This window comes from Polypterus senegalus, chromosome 8 (assembly GCF_016835505.1).
Source record: "Polypterus senegalus isolate Bchr_013 chromosome 8, ASM1683550v1, whole genome shotgun sequence".
In the NCBI taxonomy this organism is placed as follows: domain Eukaryota; kingdom Metazoa; phylum Chordata; class Cladistia; order Polypteriformes; family Polypteridae; genus Polypterus; species Polypterus senegalus.
The window spans coordinates 72,564,404-72,589,001 of NC_053161.1; the positions used below are offsets into that span (position 1 = coordinate 72,564,404).

Consider the following 24,598-nt stretch of genomic DNA (forward strand, 5'->3'; position numbering starts at 1 on the left):
TTTTGTAAGGAAATTTATCTTATGGATTCATTCACCATGTTCTACGTGTGGCTGCCAACAGCACGTGCAAAGTTAAGTTAGAGTGTTACAGACATGTGCAGACAACAAGATCCTTAACAGTAACCCGATTAAGGGTTTACATGGCCAAATAATCAGGTTACTTCCACATTTCTCAACCTTTAAGTATTTGTGACCTGAGTTTTCATAACAGTTTTAATTGCGCCCCCCTAACTTTTTTTTTTGAATGAAGCCCCCTAATACCAATTTGTTATTTTTTAATTAATGATATATCATAGATGCATATTTTATTATACCTACTTAACTTTTATCAATATTTATCTAACTCTATATTTATTTTTCTAGTATAAGAAGGTAGTTTAATTTAATATGTTTTGGTTTCAATAGATGTATTTTTCATATTTTCGATTCTTGTTTTCTTTTTTTCACAGCTTCGTGCCCCCCTTTTTGTTACTTCACGCCCCTCTAGGGGGGCCCACCACACAGGTTGAGAACCACTGGGTTACCTGCAGAGAAATCTGCATTTGTTAACCAGTTTCTCAAAGACCAATAACCCAGTTTTTCTAACCAGATTAAAGGTTTACATAGCATTTTAGAAACCAGGTTTCTGCAAATAACCGGGTTATTAAAATGCATGTAAAATGCACTGAATTGTAAGGTTACAGTGAATCACAACCTATCCCAGCAGCCCTGGACAGGACAGGACACATTAGTATTTACAACAGCCTATCATTATCAATGCGTTGATCTTAGTTGCAATTATCAATCCATCATATGTTAACTATTTGTAAATCACTTTTTGTGCTTAATCACTTTTAAAGAATCCATTGTCTAAACATTAATAATGAAACTGAGAAACATTGCTGTATTAATCTTGCCATCTTTTAATCCCTTTTATTTTCAGGAATTCAACATTAAACATTACATTGGATGGAAAGCATGGTGGAGCAGTGGGTAGAGCTGCTGCCTCGCAGTTAGGAGACCCAGGTTCGCTTCCCGGGTCCTCCCTGAGTGGAGTTTGCATGTTCTCCCCGTGTCTGCGTGGGTTTCCTCTGGGCACTCCGGTTTCCTCCCACAGTCCAAAGACATGCAGATTAGGTGGATTGGCAATTCTAAATTGGCCCTAGCGTGTGCTTGGTGTGTAGGTGTGTTTGTGTGTGTCCTGCGGTGGGTTGGCACCCTGCCCAGGATTGGTTCCTGCCTTGTGCCCTGTGTTGGCTGGGATTGGCTCCAGCAGACCCCCGTAACCCTGTGTTCGGATTCAGCAGGTTGGAAAATGGATGGCTGGATATTACATTAGATAATGAATAAAGAAAAATACCAACATTTGTAAGTAATATGTGTTCACCAATCTTTTATATGCGAAAGTGACTTACAGTATGTTTTGCTTTTAGGCGGAATATCTTCTAATGAACTTCTGACTCTGAATAAAACTTTTCTACTAAGGTGTACATGAGACAATTATTATTGTAATTCCTGTGTATCTTCTACTTTACTTAAAACTTTCAGGTTAGAGTAATTGCAAAGGCCAAACCATCCCCAGTATAAAAGTGGGCATGTCTGTATATGAGCATGGGGCCTGTGATGGACTGGCACCCTGACAAAAGCTGTTTACTGCAAGAAAAAGGCACTGGCCCTCCAAAACCATGAACTTAATTAAACATAAAGCAAACTAATACTATGGAGAACTGAGGCTATAGCTAATAGCTGAAATATAATCAAAATCTTTAAATACACAAATAAAAAGAGAGTAGGACTGGGCAATATGGCCAAAAATGTTATCACAAAATATTTTTCCAAATCATATATATTGATAATTACCTACAAATATTACATTAATTACCTGAAAACAAGTAAAAATATCATTTTGAACACAGAACAAACAAAAGGCTTATTATTACGGTGTAATATAATAATACCTTATTGTGTATTATGAGAATTTTATATTAATGAGTACAAATAAAATAGGTATTGAAGACTGGTTGGCAATTGCAGTAACAATTATAAGAATTCAGGCAGGTTACAAAACATTTCATAGGCTTCAGGGCAACAAGTTTAACAAAGTCATATCAGACACCTAAAACAAAAATGAAGTAAGTCATTAAATCAAGTGTAAACTGTAAAAAGGTTGCATCGTAGCCTTATATAGTGAACGACGAGATTATTTTTATTTACAGGTGTTTGTCTAGAAATATTAGTGCACCAACTATACCTGACATTGGAATATTCTGTGCCAGGATATGATGACTCCCATCTGTCCTGAAAGCACAATTTGAGGAGGGAACTGCTGGCAGGGATGCACTGGCACCATTTGGCTAAAAGAGTCACTCCGGGAAAGGGTCATGTGAGAGCTCACTGGTGTGGGTGATATAGCCAAATATAGTTAACACAAGGAAAAAAAATAAATTTTGGATGACAGTGCAATATATACTGTAAATAACGCTTTAGGTACTCTAAAACTGAAAGATTTTTGATTAAATACAATCCAAGAGAATGCACAAAGTGTCATTAGAATTAACCAAGGCCTCTATCTTATTTTATGCAAATAAATGAAAATTAATACACATCTGAATATAAAAGTTTCTAATATTTATATATTTACATAATTGTAAACCTAAAAGCTCCTGTAAATAGCGAGGTGCAGTAGGTAAATATTGAGGTGCAACATGTATGTAAAGCGGTATTATTAAAATATAAACGATATGTGTTTTTTCACTACTTTGATTTTCCGTCTGGTTCACTGTGTCAAAGTGTCACAATGTGCATTAGCTTGCCTACTAACTACCTAGTATGCCAAAGTACTCAGCCTTCACATCACATATGACACACACCAAACAGCCCCAACACTGATGATCTCTTTACAATGGCATCTGTCAAGGAGGGGGTATAAATATATTAGGCAGCAAGTGAACATTCGGTTCTAGAAAGTGATGTCTGGAGTAACTGTAAGGATATGAGCAACTTTGACAAGGGCTGAATTGGCTAGATGACTGGGTCAGAGTATCTCCACAATGGCAGGTCATGGGAGGGGGTGGGGGGGTTTTGGGGTCCCCAGCATGCTGTGCTTGGCATCTACAAAAAGTGGTCAAAAGAAATACAAGCGGTCGCTGGCGCCCATGGCTCAATGATGCGTGTGGAGAGTGAAGGCTAGCCCGTCTGATCCAATCTTTCAGAAGAGCTATGTGTTGAAGTGGACCCACAGCTCCTATGAAAGCGGCCACTTTTTAAATAATAATTGCCGCACTCGCAGCAATGAGAGGGGGCGTGATTGTGTGGCTGAAGTGGTTCCCGGGGTCATTCATGATGCATCCAGCCCTTGCTTAAGTGCACAGGTGAGGAGTCGTCCGCATCCGTAATTGTTGCGGAGAGACGCTGATTGCTACACATGATCCGATCCCAGTAATACCCCCACACTATGCGACTCTTCAATTCCACCCGGGGGAGTAAATGCGAACATTAATTCTATTTTAATTTTTTTTCATTTTTATTACTATTTAATTTAATATTGTTTCTTTGTATCAGTATACTGCTGCTGGATTATGTGAATTTCCCCTTGGGATTAATAAAGTATCTATCTATCTATCTATCTAATAAACAGAAGCGCGAGGCGGCTAGGGAGGGAAAATAAAAAAAGGGAGAACAAGAAAGAACGGGAGGTTAATGGAGAAGGAAGCAGGAAGGAGAAAGCCAGTGCGGGAGATCGAGAATGAGAGTAGGCTCGAGAGTTTAATGCAGCTGGTAGGAGAGCCCCAAGTGAGGTGTTTGGCCAGCACCCGAGGGCCGAGTGCTGAGTGCCTAGTGGTCGCTCCTGCTGAGCACTTGTTTGAAGTTGGTTCATCACCGCAGTGAAGGAAGCGGCAGTCATGGAGGTTTTGGGAGTGTAGAGCCCCAGTGTGAGCGCCCTGGCCGCTGGGGGAAAGAACCCAAATCTCGGTCCGGCAGGAGCCCGACGTAGCCAGGGATTGGAGGGCTACCAGACCTGTAATGGAAGGGGCTGCATTTGTTGGTAGGGCGACTCCTCTGTCGCGGGGCCCATTTGGGAGAAGCAGGGGAGACGCCAGTAGTAGAAGAAGGATGCACCGGATTTGTAAAGAGACTGCTTCCAGCCGTTATTTTAACCTCGTTGTTTTTAAAGGATTTCTTCATTGTGTTTTTAACCACCACTAATTCACAGCTTTTTATGGATTATTTATTTAAGGAACTGTGATGCACTGCACTGTAATTTGAACACTGCTTTGAGTTTTGGTGTTTTAATAAAAGCACTTTTGCACTTTTTTGGACCATCCCCTTGTTTTGTTGTGCCTCACTGTCTAGCTCATTGGTGAAATTACCGACGGGTGTCAGGTCCAAGGGCTCCCAGAAGCATGATGGCAGCGTGGAGCGAACCCGCATCGTCACAAGCTACAATAGCACAAATTGCTGAAAAACTTAATGATGGCCATGAGAGAAAAGTGTCACGTCCTGTCTGGCCCGTGGAAAGTGTGGATGTCAAGTACTTGCCTGGGTGTGTTAAGTCAGCATCACAGCTAGATGTGACCGTGCAGACGCAGATCAGAATTGATATGTATGGGGAATTGCAGGAGAAAGGATGGGATATAAAAGATGGAAACTGCAGGAGATTGCATCAAAGAAAGGGGTGATTGTTCATGTTATATTGAATAAAGGAAGACAACACCTGTTGTTAATCTGTGTCACGTCTGCATTTGTGCAAAGACACAACAAAAATGAGCAGTAAGAAACAAAAACTTGATGTGGAAAACTGATCATTCAGCAAATCCTGGACTCCTAAGTATTTTTCCATGGAGGTCAGCGGTAAAGCAGTCTGTTTGGTATGCAAAGAGCACATCGCTGCATTTAAACACAACAACTTGAGCAGTCACTGCTGAAAAATACAGAAATTTATCTGAAGAGAAGAAGGTCATTGTTCGCTAACCTGCAAAAATAGCAAAGTCTTTTTATAAAGCTTCATACAGCAAAGAAAGGAATAGTAAAAACATGTTATACATTACCTTACAAAATGCCAAAAACAGCAGACCATTTTCCAATGGAGAGTTTGTTAAAGGGATGCTTACTGGAATCAGCATCAATTCTCTGCCCAGAGAAGACTGATGTGTTTGAACATTCGTACTTCTCACGGTAAACGGTTACAATACGAACTGAGGACATTGCGTGGAATTTGGTGCTACAGTTGAAACACAGTGGAAAATGTCGACGACTTCTCCTTAGCCATGAATAAGAGCTGTGATCTTTGTGACACAGTGCAGCTGCTGATTTTTGTGAAAGGGATAACAAAAGACTTTAAAATGACAAAGAAACTGTAGGCTTCTGTGCAGTAAGTGAAAGGGACAACAACAAGTAATGACTTATTTACTGAAACCAGTTACATGAATGCAAGAGTTAGGACTGCAATGGGAAAAGCTGGTTTGAGTGACAATTGATGGTTTCCTAATTTGACAGATAAAAATATCGGACTTTTTTAAAAAGTATGCATGAAAAAGTGGCTGAGATTAAACCAGCCCAAAATATATTTTTACATTGTATTATTCAGCAAGAAGTGCTATATAAATCAGTGCTGAAAATTAATCATGTGGTTGATGTTGTAATAAGTATTGCAAATTTCATCAGGGCTAGGGCATTAAATAACAGACAGTTAGTTACACTGTTGTTGGAGGAGCACGAGACTGATCACACTGATCTGGGCCACCACACAGCTGTCAGGTGGCTAAGCTTGGGCAAAGTGCTCTAACAGGTCTGGGATCTGAAGTCAAAGATTCAGTAGTTTTGTCAAATGAAAGGAAAACCAACCGATCCCTAAACTAAGCAGCACTGAGTGGCTATCAGATTTAGTATTTGCTGCACTTATGAATGAAGCGTATACAAAATTGCAAGGCAAAGGACTTTGTGCACATGATATGCAGAGCCTAGTCAAAGCTTTCAAGAGGAAGCTGCTGCTTCTCTCTCAACAAGTACAGAGGAACACATTGACACACACACTGATTTATCTGCTGATCAGCTTAACTGATATACAGCCACGTTCCAGGCACTGCATGGGGAGTTTTCCAGGCAATCTGAAGACTTCAAAGCAGTTTAAAGTGAAATGTTCAGCATCTCCTCTCCTTTCACATTTGATGTGGACAGAGCGTCCAGTGAGGTACAACTTGAACTTACAGACTCGCAGTCTAATGCATTGCTGGCACTTCAAGTCACTGCCATTACTGACATTCTACAATTCTCTTAAAAAGGAGAATTTCCCCTGCTTGAGAAGACTTGCCCAAAACATTCTTGTCCTCTTTGGATCAACATACATATGTGAACAGACATTCTCAGTAATGAAATTCAACAAATCCAGGTACAGATCTTTCCCTCAGTGATGACCATTTGTCTGCTGTACTGAGAATAGCAACATCAGGAATTACACCGGACTTCAGTGCACTAGTTGTAGCTCATCAAAGACTTCATTCATCACACTAAATTGTGAAAGGTACAGAGACAATAAAATACTTTATCAGTGCTTAATGCAGTAAAACGTATTTTTTGTTTTTTTGTTTTACCCAATTACCCAATGTGGCCCCCCCATACAATTAGTTACCCATCCCTGATTAAAGGATATGCAGCTAACGTCTTCGTGCCAGATACCACAGGACAACTTCAGAGTCCATGCCTCGACGGGTCAGAGCTGTTTTAGCAGCACGAGGGGGACCTCGTCGATAACAGGCAGGCGGTTTTAATCGGTGTATTTGCCCTTTACCTCTTTGGCTGTGTGTGTGCGCAACAATAAAATGTCATAGTCAGAACTAGCGAACTGAAAGGTTGACTGAAGCAGAGACCCGTCTTCTCGCAGAACTTGAAAAAGATACCTGGGTACAATAATTTGAGTGTGTGTTTTTTTTCACTTGATACATAAAAGTTAAACCACATTTTTAAACTAAAGGCCACGTTATGGATGGTCTCTGCCAATGCAAGAACTAGATGCTCCTTGAGCTGTGAAATGAGAACCACGCTACAAGACCATTAAAATGCTCCCGACTTTGAAAAGGATCTTAAAATAGCTATTTAAGTGTCACAACAATAAAAAAGTAATATCAGCCAAAGGATGCTATACTGTTTGTTTAATATGAAGCATGCAAGAAGCTTGTGAGCCGCTGTGAAAGAACTAACTAAGCTGACATTTACAATAAGCACAAAGAGACAGGCGACTTGAGCAAACAATAAAAACAAATGTTTGGATTTTCTTTGTCAGGATATTTAACCTTATGATAACATTTTCCAACTCCGCCCTTTACCGAACTGGCGTGGACACTATTTCAGCTGAAATCCAGCAAGTCGTGCACAAGCGACCCATAGCTCAAGGAGGCAAACGTCAATGTTGATGCTGAGCCAAGCAGCACGTGTTCAAGTTTAAAGCACGTGGGAAGAATGAAACCTTAACAGTGCTGGGGGAGTTTAAAAAAAAAAAAAAACTGTCCCATGCAGTCCTCTAAACTAAAAACGTTTACTTTAAAATATTCAATTATCATTTTGATCATTTTTTCCCCCGGCCCTACAACACAGAATTTCTAGATCTTATTATTTTACTGAGGACTGAATTTATGTTTTATTTCACATAAGGTTTTTAAGTATATCGAAAGAGACTTAAGATGGGTGAGCATACAAGAGGTACTAAAGTAAGTAAATGCATTCTGCAGTGTCATCAATCTAATACAGCATCCTATTTGCAAATGATAGACAGACAGACAGACAGATAGATACTTTATTAATCCCAAAGGGAAATTTACATACTCACCACAGTATTATGAGTTTACCACCCAAGAAAAAAATACAATTTGACTCTCTGATGGAACGAACCTGTTTCATATTTCAGGACATGGTTTACAACAACTAAACCAGGAATCATTACATTCTCTGACAACTGAATAGGAAATGCACCTTCAGGGGAATTGAAAGGCCAACACTTAAGTGTCAGAAGGAAACAAAGACAACTGAATAAAGTATAAGTAATTTAAATCCAAGTGGAAATCATACTACAGTATATCAACTGAGGCACACGCACAAACCTCACCCACAGGACTTCCACCTGCTTAACATTTCAATTAACTGTCGGTGGAACGGGTTGGGAAGGGAGAAGACTGAGCTCTGTGAGCACCGCATGGACAAGGAACAGACTTCTTTATTTTCACAAAGTTAAAAAAATGACATTACAGATTGGTACACTACAAGATCAAAAATATGATATAACTATTTGGGCTGCGAGTTGTATATTACTATGATTAACCTATACATTGCAATTATTATAAGGCAGTCAGAAAAAAGTCAAGCAAAATGACACCTTTTATTGGCTAACTAAAAAGGCAGTTATTAAGACAAAAAGTGAGATTCAGCAAGATGTTGTTATTTATTTAAGGGGATATTTCATTTCACGGAAATGCTTTCACTGTACATCATTTACCACTTTTCCGTGCTAGGTATTTCAACAGAAATTAGAGTTTGTGTGTTCCTTCCTGTAATCATTCGTTTAGATTTAGGCAACAGATTCTATTTATATAAATTCTACTGAGAAAAAAATGAAAAACATCCAAGCATTGTGTTTGATATTAGACAGACAGACAGGTAGATATGAAATTCATTGTAAAAATTAAATTAAGTATTAAATCCATATATATAAAATAAATAGCAAACCTAGATAAAAGTGAAATGCATTATATAAAAGTTGGAAATGAAATGTACTATGGAAAATAATTTAGAAAACTGAACAGAAATGTAAGCCACAATACCAAATAATTTAGAAATATATGGACATGAAAAGAACTTTACAAAATGATACAAGTAGAAATGCCAGTCACTATAGAAAATAACATACAGTGGAACCTTGGTTCACAAACGTCTCTGAACATTTACAAATCGGGCTACGACCAAAAATTTCACCAAACTTTTGCATCTGTTCATGACCACACACTCAGTTGACGAACAAGCCAGTTTCCCCTTCCGGTTTGTATGCGTCGATGATTTCCACACGTGTTGCATTGTTCTTGGTCAGACATGCGTGCTTTTGCTGTGAACTCTTTGTGCGCTATTTCGTTTCCCTTCCCGATGATTTCTGCATGTATTCAGTCTCTCCCTGTAGTACAATGTTCTCGGTCAGACGTGCATCGCGCAGAGGGACTCTACCTCAAAACCGTAACCATGCCAGAACTCGACTCATGCAATGTTACTTTTCTTGGTCGTTTATTACATTATGGAATTTTCAGATGTTCATGTTTTCCCCTGTGCTTAAATCTCATTAAAAAAGTGTTTACAGAGAGCGGTTCCTAAAGCTATAGCGTGAACTCCTGCAATGTTAGTTTTCTCTGTTCAAGGTTTTCTCAGTATTATTCAACGTTTTTACATTTAGTTTACTATTACACTGTGCATTCTATGGTATAATTAACCATTTTTGTGCTTAAAAATCTTTACAAAAATATATATTTACATACAGTTTGTACAGTCTGGAATGGATTAATTGTATTTACATACAATCCTATGGGGAAAATTACTTCGGGCCACGACCAAATTGGGTTACAACCAGAGTTTTGGAATAAATTATGGCCATGACCCGAGATTCTAGTTTATATAGAAACGAATGACTGATAAATAGAAAGCACTTTATTAAATAGAAAGATTTGTCCCTAGGCTTTTTAGAGAAGCCGAGTTAATTAAATAAATCAATATTGTTACATATGACAAACAACAAATATATACCTGAATGACTGACTGGAAAGAAAGAAATAAAGAAAGAAAACTTCTGATAAAAAAAGATCAAAAGAGCAGTCGCTGTCACAGTGACCCATTATAAAGGAGTCCCAGTCCTGCTTCTTTACACACTTCTGCTGAATTATTTGTTGGCTGAACGATCGATAACATTCTTTACATTTAAACAAATGCGAACCTTGAAATTTCTGGTTTAAAGAATACTGATGAGTTAAAAGAGTATGGATGCAAGGTAAGGAAAATAAATAAATAAATAAAACACTGAGTGGTAAATACATAAATATTGAGTGGTGGCCAGTGTATTCCAACTGATGTTGATGGTATTCACAGCAGCCAGAACCTACAACACACACTCGGAGACCTGACCTGCACTGGGAATCTCACATGTTTCTTCACACACCTCAACAACATGCATGTTAGTTTAGCATGAGACTCTAAAATCGACCCTAATGAGAGAGTGTGGCTGTGTGCTTAAGCCTGCACAAAAGGGACTGGCGTCCTGCATGATGCAGTTGGAATGTGCTCCAATCATTGCAACCTAAAATGGATTACTCGAGAGATCAACTCTATTTAAAACTGTTTTAAAATACGTTCTATTTTACATAAAAACACAATGTTTACATAATGAAAATCCAGTGAAAACCAATAAGCTTATCAGCGTTGTTCATCACAATCACAACTGAAAGTACAGCTTCACTCTCTGCAGCAGTAGTGACGCTTTAGACAGCTGAGAGTGAATTTTCCCATGAGGTGTATGGTAGTGCAGCACAACTCTTTTAACTCAGAAATAGTTAATTTGTTTCTACTTATCAAGAAGAAAACAAAAATATTACACAACATTAACAGCTTTAACAAGCAGGAAAAAAAAGCTGAAAGGTATCTTAGGGGACAAGTGTGAGTTCCAGCAAGCATATAATGTTACTGTTCTCCGTGGACCATAATCCTGCACCAGTACATTGAGGAAAATGAGACACGGTAAATTATTCATACTGAACCTTACAATGTGCAACACAAGAAAAGATTAACTAATTTTAAATGCCTCTGAATTTTTTTAAATGTGGAAAACTCTCTCTTATTATGTTTACCTGATACACAATCAAACAAATTTTACATACACGTATCAGTGTGTTGTATTGTAAGACAAAATGCACTCTGCATGTCAACAGTTTAGTTTTAAATTGCTAAAGAATAACGAATTAAAAGATGCCCCACAATTAATTAAGCTCATGCCAACGCCACTTCATCTAAAGCTCAGCTTGATTGGTTGGTGGGAGGGGCGGCTTAGGATTTATGATGCACCAAGTACTCTTTACAAAGTGACAAGTGGCTTCAGCAAAGCACTGCTATTTTTACAATGTTGTACATAAAGCACTTAGACTTAGTAATTCCTGCTATAGATATCTACATCTACATTGAAGTCACAATTCAAATTGTGGATATCTAAAATTACTTTTGGACTAATTAAAATTGCATTTTAGATATATAGATATAGATATACTATATATATATATATATACACATACACAATTACATTTTGGGTACCTTTAATTCAAGCACATTAAAACCATTTGACCAGTCAAAATATTCATTTCAGATACCTAAAATTCCACTTGACTGTTTATTAAAATCATCTGCTGAAATTATGAATACCTCTAAATCCTAACAAATGAGAAGTTCCTCCTATAGGCTGAATAAAACAAAGACTGTAAAATGTAAAAAAAATCAAGGTAACACATCCATTTAGGATTGGAGGTGTGGGGTGCCTAAATCTATTACAGTAGATAAAGTGGGTTAAACTGAAAATTAATGGTTAGAAAAAGTTAACTGAATTTAATAGAGCATTTCAGAAGAGTGTGTCCACCACAAGTGTGCACAGGGATTACAAGTGTCATCCTTTCACTTACTGGGATTTATTTCAGAATCTTCTGCCTGGTATTCTGGGAATGAGTACCACTTTAGCAAGACATTTAGTCCATAAAAAGTGAAGCTCAGTTGTCAATGATGGGGCAGGTTCATAGGGACATTTTTGAAATTCCTGCTTAATGCTACTTCTTTGTGACATCTCACAGCTACCCGTGACACCACCACCTTTGCTATTTTCCCACTTTTACTAAGTTTCAATGCAGAGTATTTGGTCTGCTTGCTTCAGTTTCCATATATTTAAAAACATAAATCAGAATTTCACCACTATGATAACGCTTAGCTACAGAAAAAAAACAGTATGTGTGAAAGGCAATAGTAAAGAGTTGCTCTGAATTAAAACAAGTGTTTAACTCTTTGCAAAGTGCTACAAAAGTGCCATGCACCTACAAGTCCCCATACTGTACAGCCAAGTTAGAAAAGTGAACACATATTGGAGATCTTTTAATGTAATGTGTAGTTTTTTTTGCACATCATCGTATTTATTCATGAACTCTTGTACAGCAAATCAGACTAGTGGGAGAGCCAAGAGGCTCAAAGCTCATTTCCAGCTGTAAATGCAGATTTCAACTTCAGCAGCTATGCAGTCACCCTTTAAATGCTCAATACAACCTACTGCATTAAATGTGATAACAATCATCAGTTACAAGTCAAGGTAATATAAACATATACTGCCTTAAGATTAGTCAAAGCAGTCAGAAATTACATGATTCCATCTGCAATCATTTTATGGGGCTGCTTATGATTGTGCAACTGAGTGGCTTAAGTATCGGGAAGCCAGTGACTTATGAAGTAAATTTGAAATACGGTTTAAACAGCCTAACTGTATTATCAGTTATCAGTTATATACTTTGTTAAAAGATAGATAATCCCTGTAGATTGACACTTGTTCTTAGGAGTACCTGATAGATTACTGTATTCAAACTGTTCAGAGCATTAACATATATTTTGTAATCATCAAAGTTAAACTCATAGTTTTAAAATTAATGATGGCATAGATTTCAAGACTACTATATTTATTATTTTGAGAACTGGATTGTAAATATCCTCTGTAAACCATCTTGTGATGGTATGTTCTGAAAGGCAACTATTAAACAGCTGCCGTTAGTATATTTAAAATTTGTACAGCCATCCAAGAGTTATAAATTACGTGTGATGAGTAGGAACAGTGCATGCCTGCCTGCTACAATATTATATTCTAACAGTAACTTGTTACTTAGACACGACACACATAAATGTAGACAGTTATAAATAAGCCAGTACTTCTATTGTTTAAAAATTGGGAGTAGTCTCCTCTAGATGTTCTTGTATACTCAGATATAGGGATGAATATTTGAGGAGTAAACAGCAAGACACCGATTATATTTTTATATTATATAAATGAAAGGACAATCAACAACAAATTAAATTAATAATATATTGAACAATTATTATAAAAGTAAAGTTGAATAAAATGTAAAGTACCACTTCCAGCAGGTGGAAATAGCTTTGTACCTAATATTTGCATGCAAAATTTGAACTGAAAGCGTACTCAAGTTATCATATGTACACACACATGCACACAGACATAATTCCAAAAATGCAATTTTCAGACTCAGGGAGGTCTATACGTCGAGATTCAACAAAATCTTGAAAACGAATTTTGGACAATTACAATACTTTCCCTATACTTCATATACGAGAAAGTAAAATAATAACAAGCAAAGAAAGATAAAGTGAAAAAAAAATGCTCCTTTGATCACTAACTATGCACTAAATGTCAACAGAGATCATCAATTTGAAGTCAATATAAATTTTCATATATCCATCCATTTTCCAACCCGCTGAATCCGAACACAGGGTCACGGGGGTCTGCTGGAGCCAATCCCAGCCAACACAGGGCACAAGGCAGGAACCAATTCTGGGCAGGGTGCCAACCCACCGCAGAATTTTCATATATAAAGATAATTTTAAATTATAATAAAAAAGCAATATAATGAGCTTTTATCGTTTAAATTACCTATAATTTACATTTTGCTTTTATGAATTCTTAATATTTCATCAACCTTCTAAAATACTGTTAACAAGAAAATAGTTAGTGTTCATCTATATCATTAGAGAAGCACAATAAGTAAGAGGCACTTAAAATAAGTGTGCTGGAGATTTACACTTAAACAAAATTGGTTAATCTAAGATTTTGAAGCTCATGGACTGATACAGGATTTAAAATACAGAATGACAACTTTGTAGTACATTCACTTACCTACCTACCTATCTATCTATCCATCCATCAGTGGTGGCTGGTGGTCTTTAAAACAGGGGAAGCACATTTTATGCCTATGTCATAAAATTAGTTAATGATTGCATGATTAAGATATATAGAGGGTGGGCCATAAGTTTCCATACATATGGTTTTCAACATTTTTTATATTTCAGAAACCCTAAAAAATGCATTTGAATAAAGATCAACAAATTGAAATCATACTGAGTGGCCTCCCAGATCCCCAGATCTCACCCCGATTTGATTTTTATCTTTGGGGGCATTTGAAGGCCAAGGTGTATCAGGAAAAGATATGAAACATAAATCATCTTAGGGAACGTATCACCAACGCCATTACAAGCATAACTCCAGCTGTGCTAATACTTGTTCATCAGCAATGGCAGTCATGTAGTCTTTTCCGGAGACTTGACCAATTTCCTCTCAATGGCCAGCAGGGTAAGGTTGCTTAAGCGGTTTTGGCCCATTGTGTTGTGGCTGTACCACTGGACCTTTTTTTAAGCAGGAGAAGCTCCTCTGTACACCTGCTGATGTAACTCCAATTGTTGCCACTAAAGACAATTTTTTGTATAGCTGAGGCATTGCACTATCCAACTCCATGTCTTTAAAAACCACCAAGTAATCACACAGCTTACCCCTGTTGCCCTGTAAGATAGGATTTGAAAACAGGACTTAAGAGTTCAGATCTCAGTCTCCCTGAATCAAAGAAATGGCTGTAGCTTTTTAGGACATTATGGAATGCCTCCTCAGGAAACACTCGTCTCATTTCATTAAATGTCCCTGGACTGATTGGTTCTAGGAAGCTGTTTTACCTTGGTAGAGTAATATATTTTGCTCTACTTTCCCCTATTGTGTTATTAACATGTAGCCTTAGAATGCCCAATCTCACAGACTTACCACTGTTTATAAGGTATTATTGTATACAACTTATTCTCACCTTCCCTTCTATATCTATAACCTCAGGCAATTAGATGTAGTAAAAAGACAAGCAGGAGTTAAGTTACACATAAAATAATGTATTATTGGTAATATTCATAAATAATAACAAAATGCAAAGTACATTTGAATATTGGCAACCATACAACCTGATAAAATGGTGATGTGTAACTCAGGTGGCACACAGACTTGTAGTTACTTAAAATGTCTCTAGTTAAGGCATCGTTGGTGCTCAGCTTTCAGCCACATGTCTGTTCAATATGGCTAAAGCTGTGCTCTTCATTGTGCTGTTCTTGTCAGTTCATGGTGCGATGGTCTTCTTCAGTTGTTAACAAGAGAAAGATACTTCTACATCATCACAGGTTAGCAAGAGAGATGCTTCTTCATCATATGTTGGTTAGAGAGAGAGAATGTGGTTGAGCAAGCAAATTTATAGGTTTTCTGTCCAACCCCTATAGCCAATAGGACATAGTGGAACTTAAAGGCCTCTGAGAAAAGCCAATTCCAAACAGCCATATCTCAGACTAATGTGGGGAAATAGTACATCTTAACATCTGCACCCCCCTCCCCACCCCAAGATCATATGTTAAACTAACCTGGCTTTGTGTGGGGGGATGAGAGAAATACTCAAACTGGTTTAAGACTCATCCGTATCAATGTCGTAAAATTACAAAGGAAAAGGGGGCAAACACAAATGCCTTTCACCAAAGTAACACTAAATTAGACTGCTTTGCCTAAATTACAAATAAAGACGTACAAAATATTTATTAAGTTAAATGCAAAATCTCACATCACAACAGAAGCACGTGCTTTTTAAATTTCAATTTGAATTGATCATCTAGAATGGCCATGTACAGATTTCTGTAATTCTCGTGGGGATTCTGCAACAATTGTGACAGAGACCAATGCTTTCACCTAGGCTCATTTTGAGGGTCTGAAGCAAGACTTGCCACTTTTGCATGAATAGTTCTGAAAGCCTCCTCTGACCCTTTCTTCTTTGTAAAAGCAAGGAGACTCTCAATTCTTTGTTTGCAGTAACGAACATCCATAGCCCTCTGTTGCACAATGTCTAAGACCAAATCAGTTTCTGGGTTCTGTTCGTATGTGTCCAACATGAAAACAAACACAAAATCCTCTAGTGTCCTTATAAGGCCTTTGACAGTATTGAATGTGTTCTCATCTACTGTGGTCTCATCCTTAATAATCTCTTCAATAGTCTGCAGGACCCCATCATAGTTGTTCGCCACAGTGCTCACTATTCGTGATGTAAAGTTCTACCGAGTAGGAGAGTTTCTGCGCAACCTTGAACACCCTGCAGAGTCGAGAAAAGACAACCTCTTGGTAGATTTAGAAAACATGTGGCAAATCCAGAGATGGATGCATTCAGACAAGCATTTTGCCCCCTGAGACAATACCAAGTTCATAGCAGTGTACAAACATTGCATTGGGAACTATTGCTTTAAATTTAGCCTGAAGTCCATTCAGAAAGGAATACATGACAGCAGCCCCATCATAGGCTTGAGCCACAAGTTGTCTTTTGTAATCATAGCCCTGCATGTTTTCAATTAAAACATCACAGACAGACTGGACATCTCACCTCATTGAAACATCAAAAAAAAACAACAAGTCACTCTTGAATTTGACCTGTAATATTCTGCATGACATGAAATGTCAGTTGTCTCGTCTACTTGTCATACAAAAGAGGGAGTAGTTTGCTCTTGACCTTTGATTTCATCAACAACAGTGGCTGCAACAGCAGAAATCAACTCATTTTAAATGAAACAGGACATGCCAGATAACACAGAAAATGACTGAAAGTGTGTAGCCGAGACAGAATCATATTTGGATAATGTTTCAGTGAATTCTCTCTAATTCCCCATGTTAGCAGATTCACTAAACTCATCATGCCCTCTTAATGCCAGCTCTTGATGGCTAAGCAGTGAGGTCACATCAATTAGGCGGTTAAGAAAGACCCTGTTTTTTTCAGTGTTTCATTATGATTTGAATGTGAACACCATCATTAACTGCACGTTCTGCTCTGACCATGCCAAGACAACTTAACCATGGACATGAACTCACATGTTCAGTGCTTTTCACATGTCATTTTTGTATGCCCTGTCAAAGGTAACCAGATCCCCAAAACCCAATGTTTACCAAACAACCTGAGATAGCTTCATTAAGTGGCATGGCCAACAGTACATTCTCTTTGTCACAGCACTTCCAGTTAGCCAGCTAACCTGTCATACTAGTTTAGTTGAAAAGACTAGATATTTTTCCCTGACTTTTGAACCAAATCAGTCTTTGGTATTGATTCACCCTGCTGTTTAATTCTGAGTCACCCCTCGACCTGCCGCAAACTAGTTTGAAATAAATGAACAAACTTTACTAAAGTGAAACAAGGTGCAAAATCAAGAATGCTATAATTATAATTTTTATTTACTGTAGGATATGTACAAATGAAAATAGTGGGCTCCATTATTAGCAAATAACAGACTACAAGCAACAACTTGTCTCACAACTTTACTTGCCAAAAATCCGCATGGAACTGAACTTGAAATGCTCCGATGCCAAAATGCTGTCCATCAAAAAGAGGTCCAGCCACTTTGACAGTTTGTCCAATCAACATGCAGCAGCCCTGCATCCTGGCCAGCCCAGTAACCCATTTACTCCCAGAGACATTGAGTATTAATGGATTGTGCTTTCACGGAAATGTATTAGGGAAATTATTGCTGCTTCTGAAGTTCTAGCATGCTATGTGTATTAGCAAATACAACAGTACACATTTGACAGTTTTCTTCCGTAACATTTTAGAGAAGGCGGAGTCTCCCTCATAGTCTTAGAGCTGTCGCCTCTGCTACCCATCCTTTAATCTACAGGGTGGTCCAGATCTTATTATGCAATCTTCATTACGCTATAATTTATTAAGTTTATTTTACATTACATGGAAAATCAGTGAATTAATTCAATGTAAGTCCATTTTCATTTATTACAAGATATTTCGAACAATTCTTTTGTCTTGTATTGTTTTCCTGCATTGCATTAAAACTTGCATAATTAGATCTGGACCACCCAATACTTTAATCACCATAGGAAGCCAGAGCTTACAATAGTTAGAATTATGTGCTGTAACTTATTAAGGATATTTGCAGAACCTTTATAGATGCATTTAGAGTTTTAAATTATTTTAGGATACTAAACACAATTTTCAAATTACAAAATTTAATAACCAAGCAGACAGTCATCATACAATCATTTCAGACTAAGTCAAGCTATCCTGGTGTCATAGTCGATTTTCACTAAATCAGTTCAATATTTGTTTCATTCCAATCCTATCCATTAAAGCCCTAATACAGGATGCATAGTTTCACACTACTTTTATGAAAGCTTGATAACAATATTACCACCTTTGCATGAACACACTGAAGGATTAATGGTAAGTCTGCTGAGTTCCATTACATGCAGATTTAAACTCTCTATAAGCCTGGTCCGAAGCTGGTTTAATTATCAAATTAATACTTCCATGAAATAACACATTATATCAAGTTGAGATGTAGTCTATATGCCCCATTATTTAGCATTGTGGTTGTATATGTTATGTCTTTTTAATCTGAGTTTAGACTAAAACTGACGAGCTTTAAACAGTGGCATGTAGGTTTCTTTTACAACATAAGGTTAAAAGTAATTACTTCAGTATTCTGACATTTATAGGTCAGGTTAGGAATCATTTTAGGCGAGGTACTTAAGTGGCTGCATATTTTTATTATAATCAGTCATTCTAAGTGGATAATACATGCTAATAAATTAAATTAATTCACTATCCTTCTATTTTATTAATTTCTGCATGCAAAACTACCTAGCAGTGAGGCTTTATTTTATAGACAGTGTTGTCAGTTATGTAAATTATTGTTTGGGAGTGTAAAATAACTGTCTGTATCTGTCCCTGAGACTTAAAATTTTGAAATGGATGATTACTTTATTATAACCGGATGACATCTGTAGAGAGATTTACATAAAAAAAAAAAACCTGAATCCAAATATTACTTACAACAATGACTTAACTCATGCTTAAAACCACAGCAACATCCAGGGACAAACAAAGGCCATTAACATGTTGGTGTAGTGGTTAGTGCTGCAGTCCCACAGTCCTTGGTTCAAATCCTGTGATGAGTGTGCAAATCCTCCTTATCTCTTTAAAGGGTTTCCCTCCAGGTTCTCGAGTTTTCCTCCCACATTCTAAAGACATGCAGGATTGCTTAACTGTTAAATCTCAAATTTCCCAAGATGACTGAGTGCAGACATGTGTATGAGTCTGCCCTGCAATGTACTCTTGTTTTTTTAGGTTTAGTTCCTTGAGCAGGGCCCTTAACCTGCAATTGCTCCGTCCTGGGTATGATGCTAATCTGCATCCAGCCCTGCAGGTAGGTCCTCCAAACTGCAGGGAAAAACTTGGGGGTTGGTGGCAGAATTGGCACTCCAGCCACCATAAAAAAACCTCACACTGCTCTACTCCATCTGAACTAGTGTGGTGCCGAGGTATCACCCGTTGCATGGCTGCACTCGGGTCCTAATCTGGATCCTGAGTTGGTTTGTTGTGTGGTGGGTGCGGCAATGCTCTGTATCAGCTTGTGCTCTTAACCTCTCTCTCTCTCCCAAGTTGTGTGTGCCCAGCTCTTACACAGTAGGCAACAATGGCCTGCAACCATAAACTAGGTAAGTAGTTTAGAAAAGTGGATGGTTCTAATTTTTATAATAGTGATAGTCTCACAAAAGTGTGCATATTGATTAGTATACTTCAAAACAAGTGTAGATAGGAATTCAACTTCTAAACAACTATAGTTGATTTATTGAAAAATTGTTTGTTAAACAGTACTGTATGCTGTACAATATGCCCCAAAGTAAAATTAGCTTCAAAGTAGTGATGAAATACTGCAGCGGAACTGAGAAATCCTAGGATGCCTACTGGTGCTTAGTGTTGCTTAGAAACAGAAAGCTCTCCAGTATTATCCAATCACCGATGTCATATCCACACAGCAACATAGTATGTGAGAACTCCAGGGCCTCCCTAGATTTAATGCATCTAGTTATTGTTTTTTATGGTACTAGCAATATGTTATTTAATTGTTATCTCTTTATCTTTAAATAGACAGCATACAAACTATAATGTTCAAGCATTATTGTAGTCTCCCCCTTTACTGTAACTCTTTCTTAGCTTGTCTTGTTATGAGGCGGCAATATGGCGCAGTCTACTAACAAGTGAAGCATTTATACAATGTAATGTAGAGGTTAAGACACTTGACAGTAAACCACAATTGCTGCTTATTTAATTCCCACTTTTGACTCACAGTTTGACCCTGACCTATACTCTTACTGCTAATGTCTGTTATAAAAAAAAAAAGTAACAGTCTATAACTTTGTAAGTTGCCCAAGGGATTAACTAAATATGATAATGTATACATTTATGAAAAAAATCTGTTAAATATTTCATAATTATACACATCTACATAATCCTGACTAACTAGAAATTCTTTGCTGCTTGCAGAAAACCAAAGGAAAAAACGGTTTTCATTAATGGAGCAATCTCATAGACCTGAGGAATGGGAGAAAAAAATAGACCCTCATTGAAAAAATAATATAACTGGCAAAAACTGGAGAAACCAACTATGTTGTTTGGCATTTAAAAGTCAGAAAGAGCAGTCTTAGTGCCAGTCTACAGCAGTTTCAAAATAGTGCAAATAGATGCTCTTTTTTTTTTTTTGAATTGATCTTATATATGTGTTCTGTATACAACAATACATGCAAGAGAATAATTATCAACACTATATGTATTAAAAATGAGCAATTGTTAATTGTCAGAGATTGATCTCATATCTTATATAAAAATATTGTACCACATTATTGTTCTAAAAAAATGTATGAAATTCATACCATTCAGACTTTACTTCGTGGAGTTTGCATGTTCTCCCCGTGTCTGCGTGGGTTTCTTCCGGGTACTCCGGTTTCCTCCCACAGTCCAAAGACATGCAGGTTAGGTGCATTGGCGATTCTGAATTGGCCCTAGTGTGTGTGTTTTCTGTGGTGGGTTGGCACCCTGCCCAGGATTGGTTCCTGCCTTGTGCTCTGTGTTGGCTGGGATTGGCTCCAGCAGACCCCTGTGACCCTGTGTTCGGATTCAGCGGGTTGGAAAATGGATGGATGGATGGATGGATGGATTACTGTCTTTGGCATTCTTTAAGTTTAACTAAATACAAAACCAATGTCCCCTAACAAATCAGTCTCAGTGCCTCTATCTTACTTGAATTTTTCTTGATTAGCTGACATGTCTAACTTGCTACTGCAAAATGATTTATGAAGGAGTTCAATATTATCACTCTAGTTCATAAGTACATTACTAGTGTTGTTTATTATTTCTGTTTTTCCTATATGTGCTATCATAACTGTCATGCAATTATCTCATTAGCCAATCATGTTGCAGCAGAACAATGCATAAAACCATGTTAGCTACTGATCAGGAGCTTCAGTGGCCAGAGGAGAAGGACCAGACTTGTTTGATGCTTTTGAGAAGCTACAGTAGCTCAGATATCCACTCTGTACAACTGCAGTGAGCAGAAAAGCATCTCAGAATGCACAACATATCAGACCTTGAGGAGGATGGGCTACAACAGCAGACGACCATGTCTGGTTCTACTCCTGTCAGCCAGAAACAGTGGAGGCTGCAGTGGGCAGAGGCTCACTTGACAGACAAAGACTGTTCTGATAAGTCTTAATCTCTGCACACAGATGATGAGGTCAGAATTTGGCACCAACAGCATGAATGCATGCACCCAACCTGCCATGTGTCAACAGTTTCAGGCTAAAGCTAGTGATGTAATAGTGGGGGGAATGTTTTCTTGACACATTTTGTTTATGTTTCTGACTATGCGCATACCTTCATGGCACAATTTACCCATCTTCTAATAGCTACTACCAGCATGATAATGCACTATGTCACAAACTAAAACTCATCTCAAACTGATTTCATGAACATGGCAACGAGTTCAGTTATCTTCATGGCCTTCTTAGTCACTGGATCTGAATCCAATACACCTTTGGAATGTGGTAGAACAGGAGACTTGCAACATGAGTGTGCAGTTGACAAATCTGCAGAACTGCGTGATGTAACCATATCAAAATGGATCAGAATCTTGAAGGAATGTTTCCAACATATTGTGGAATCCATGCCTCAAAGCGCTGAGGTGGTTTTGAAAGAAAAAGGAGGCCATGCATACTATTAGTATAATGGTCCTAATAATTGTGTGTGTATAATATACAGGTACAGGTATATGTGTATATAAGTGTATGTATATCAATACATACATATAGATTTTTTTTACTACATGCATCCGCTACTGATTGAAAGTTCTAGAACACACCAATTTTTCAAGTTTTTATTGAACTTTGACTCTCAGAAACTTATCTTCTAAATTTGTTGTGGCTTTGAGTATGTCAGGCCTGTTCCTGGAGTTTCCTCCAATTTTATAGTTCCTGTCAATGGTGTAGGAAACTGTACTCGCTGGCACCTTTGCTTTCTTTGCAATTTCTCTAAAGATAAGACCTACACTTGTAAGATATATAATGGTCTGTCCATCTTCTTTTGTTAGTTTCCTTTTCCTCATCATTATAAGAGTAATATGTAGTGCAGTATTGTCCAAATGCTACAGAGGGTGTAGCAACACAGTTTGTTCCAACACTGTTTTTATGCAGACAGAGCATTTGTAAGTAATCAACAAATGTTACAATACCTGCAGGAATTTTTGCATCAACATTTAAGGTTCGATTAACTTCCAAAACTGCAGAAAAGTTTTAAGTTGTTTACCCAGTACATGTTCTCTAAAAAAGGCCTTTCTGTATAACACTGAAAATGATATTATTTTTCAGATTTTGGTTACCTAAACTTCTTCTTTTTTTTAAATAACAGTTTTCTGCTTACCTTTGTACCATTTCAGGCTATTCACTAGAATTCTTAAATTAAAAAAAAAAATGGGAGTATTTTAAAATTTTTGAACAGTAGTGAACATATATACTTAGTATTTTTCATAAGATCTTTAAATGAAAACAAATCAACTTATAAAATGTACAAGGTATGAACATAAAGATATCTCTATGCACAATTAATATATATTTGCTGAAAGGAAACAGGGAGGCACGGTGGTACATAGGTAGCGCTGCTGCCTCGCAGGTAGGAGACCGGGGTTCGCTTCCCGGGTCCTCCCTGCATGGAGTTTGTATGTTCTCCCCGTGTCTGCGTGGGTTTCCTCCAGGTTCTCCGGTTTCCTCCCACAGTCCAAAGACATGCAGGTTAGGTGCACTGGCGATTCTAAATTGCCCTAGTGTGTGCTTGGGGTGTGTGTGCACGCCCTGGGCTGGGCTGGCACCCTGTCCGGGGATTGTTTTCTGCCTTGCGCCCTGTGTTGGCTGGGATTGGTTCCAGCAGACCCCCGTAACCCTGTGTTAGGATATGGCAGGTTGGATAATGGATGAATGGATGAAAGGAAACTAAGAAAACATGTGGAAATGTTTGGGTACCATTCTAGCTCCTTCATTAGTACTTTTTATTTTTTATTTAAGATTCTGAATTTTATTGAGTCATTAGGCCTTAAATTGAACAAGGTTACGACAATTTTAAGGGCTGAATACATGCTTTGACCTTTCCAGCTTTTCAGGATGTTATGTCTATTCTCGACAACCATGGGCTTCATTCACTAAGCATTATCCTCAAGACTTCAAAATAAAGATAACGGACTCTTATAATCCAGAGGAAGGATATATAAAGACATCTAAATGTTTCTAGCCAGGAAATTCCACTTTCAGAAAACTCATAATGAAAAGGAATTCCAAATGAAACAATGAATTAAAGGCAACAATTGGAAGACCAAAAAAAAAAAAAAAATCTTACATCCTTACGTCACAGTGGTGGTCAACAATACTATATTAGAAAGAAACCTTTCCTACACATAGATTAATTTAATCTTAGTTAATGTCCAAGGGTCAGTGAAGAACTGAAGCTGAAGAGATTTGAACTTTCATCATGACAAAAATCCAAAGCATGTCTAAAAAAAAAAAAAAACTCAATAACGAAGTAATTACAGGAATTAAAAATTAAAGCTATGCAGTGCCTTTTGAGATCTTATGACATATACATTACATTATAGAATAAAGTCTGTGGAAAGATCGAACATTAAGTGCATGTATGAAGACTGTATGGAACAATGAGAAAAAATAAGAACAGCAATATTGTTAATTAGAAACAAGAAATATTTGAAAGCTGTGACTTCTGCCAATGGAAGTACAAAAATTACTGGCTGACATGGTAGCCAAATATCTCCACACACAACATTCATTTTTTTTTTTTAACTATGAAATTAAAAAACATATATTACATGCAATTAGGCCAGGTAAGTAGCAAAAAATGTTTCCAAAGTGAATATTAGTTGGTTGTAAATTTGTCCAAACTATAAACAGATGTGATGTGAACAGATAAAGTAACGGTGTTGCCCATTTCCTGACAGTTTTTCTGATTTTAACATTATCTTGCTCTTTTAGGTTTTGTTTGATTCAGTATTTTTGGATATATGACAAAGCCTAATTTCAGTTTAACTCCTGCCCCTGGCAACCTACAATCAATCAATCAATCAATACATCCATACATACATACAGTACATAAAAATCAAATCTTGAAGACAATAA

The 24,598-nt window shown here is 37.5% G+C and overlaps 1 protein-coding gene across 3 annotated transcripts in view; it reads right to left on the reverse strand.

Annotated features, from left to right (window-relative positions):
- The window catches only part of cdk17 (cyclin-dependent kinase 17), a 141,684-nt gene that overhangs the window by 89,315 nt on the left and 27,771 nt on the right, over positions 1-24,598 (reverse strand). Inside the window, exon 1 of one of the 3 annotated variants that reach the window (XM_039761270.1) lies at positions 5,028-5,048. The exons of the other annotated variants lie outside the window; for them this stretch is intronic. The gene's annotated coding sequence lies outside the window, so the exon portion shown is untranslated. Of the gene's footprint in view, positions 1-5,027; positions 5,049-24,598 lie in introns of those variants that run through there. 3 annotated transcript variants of the gene reach the window in all.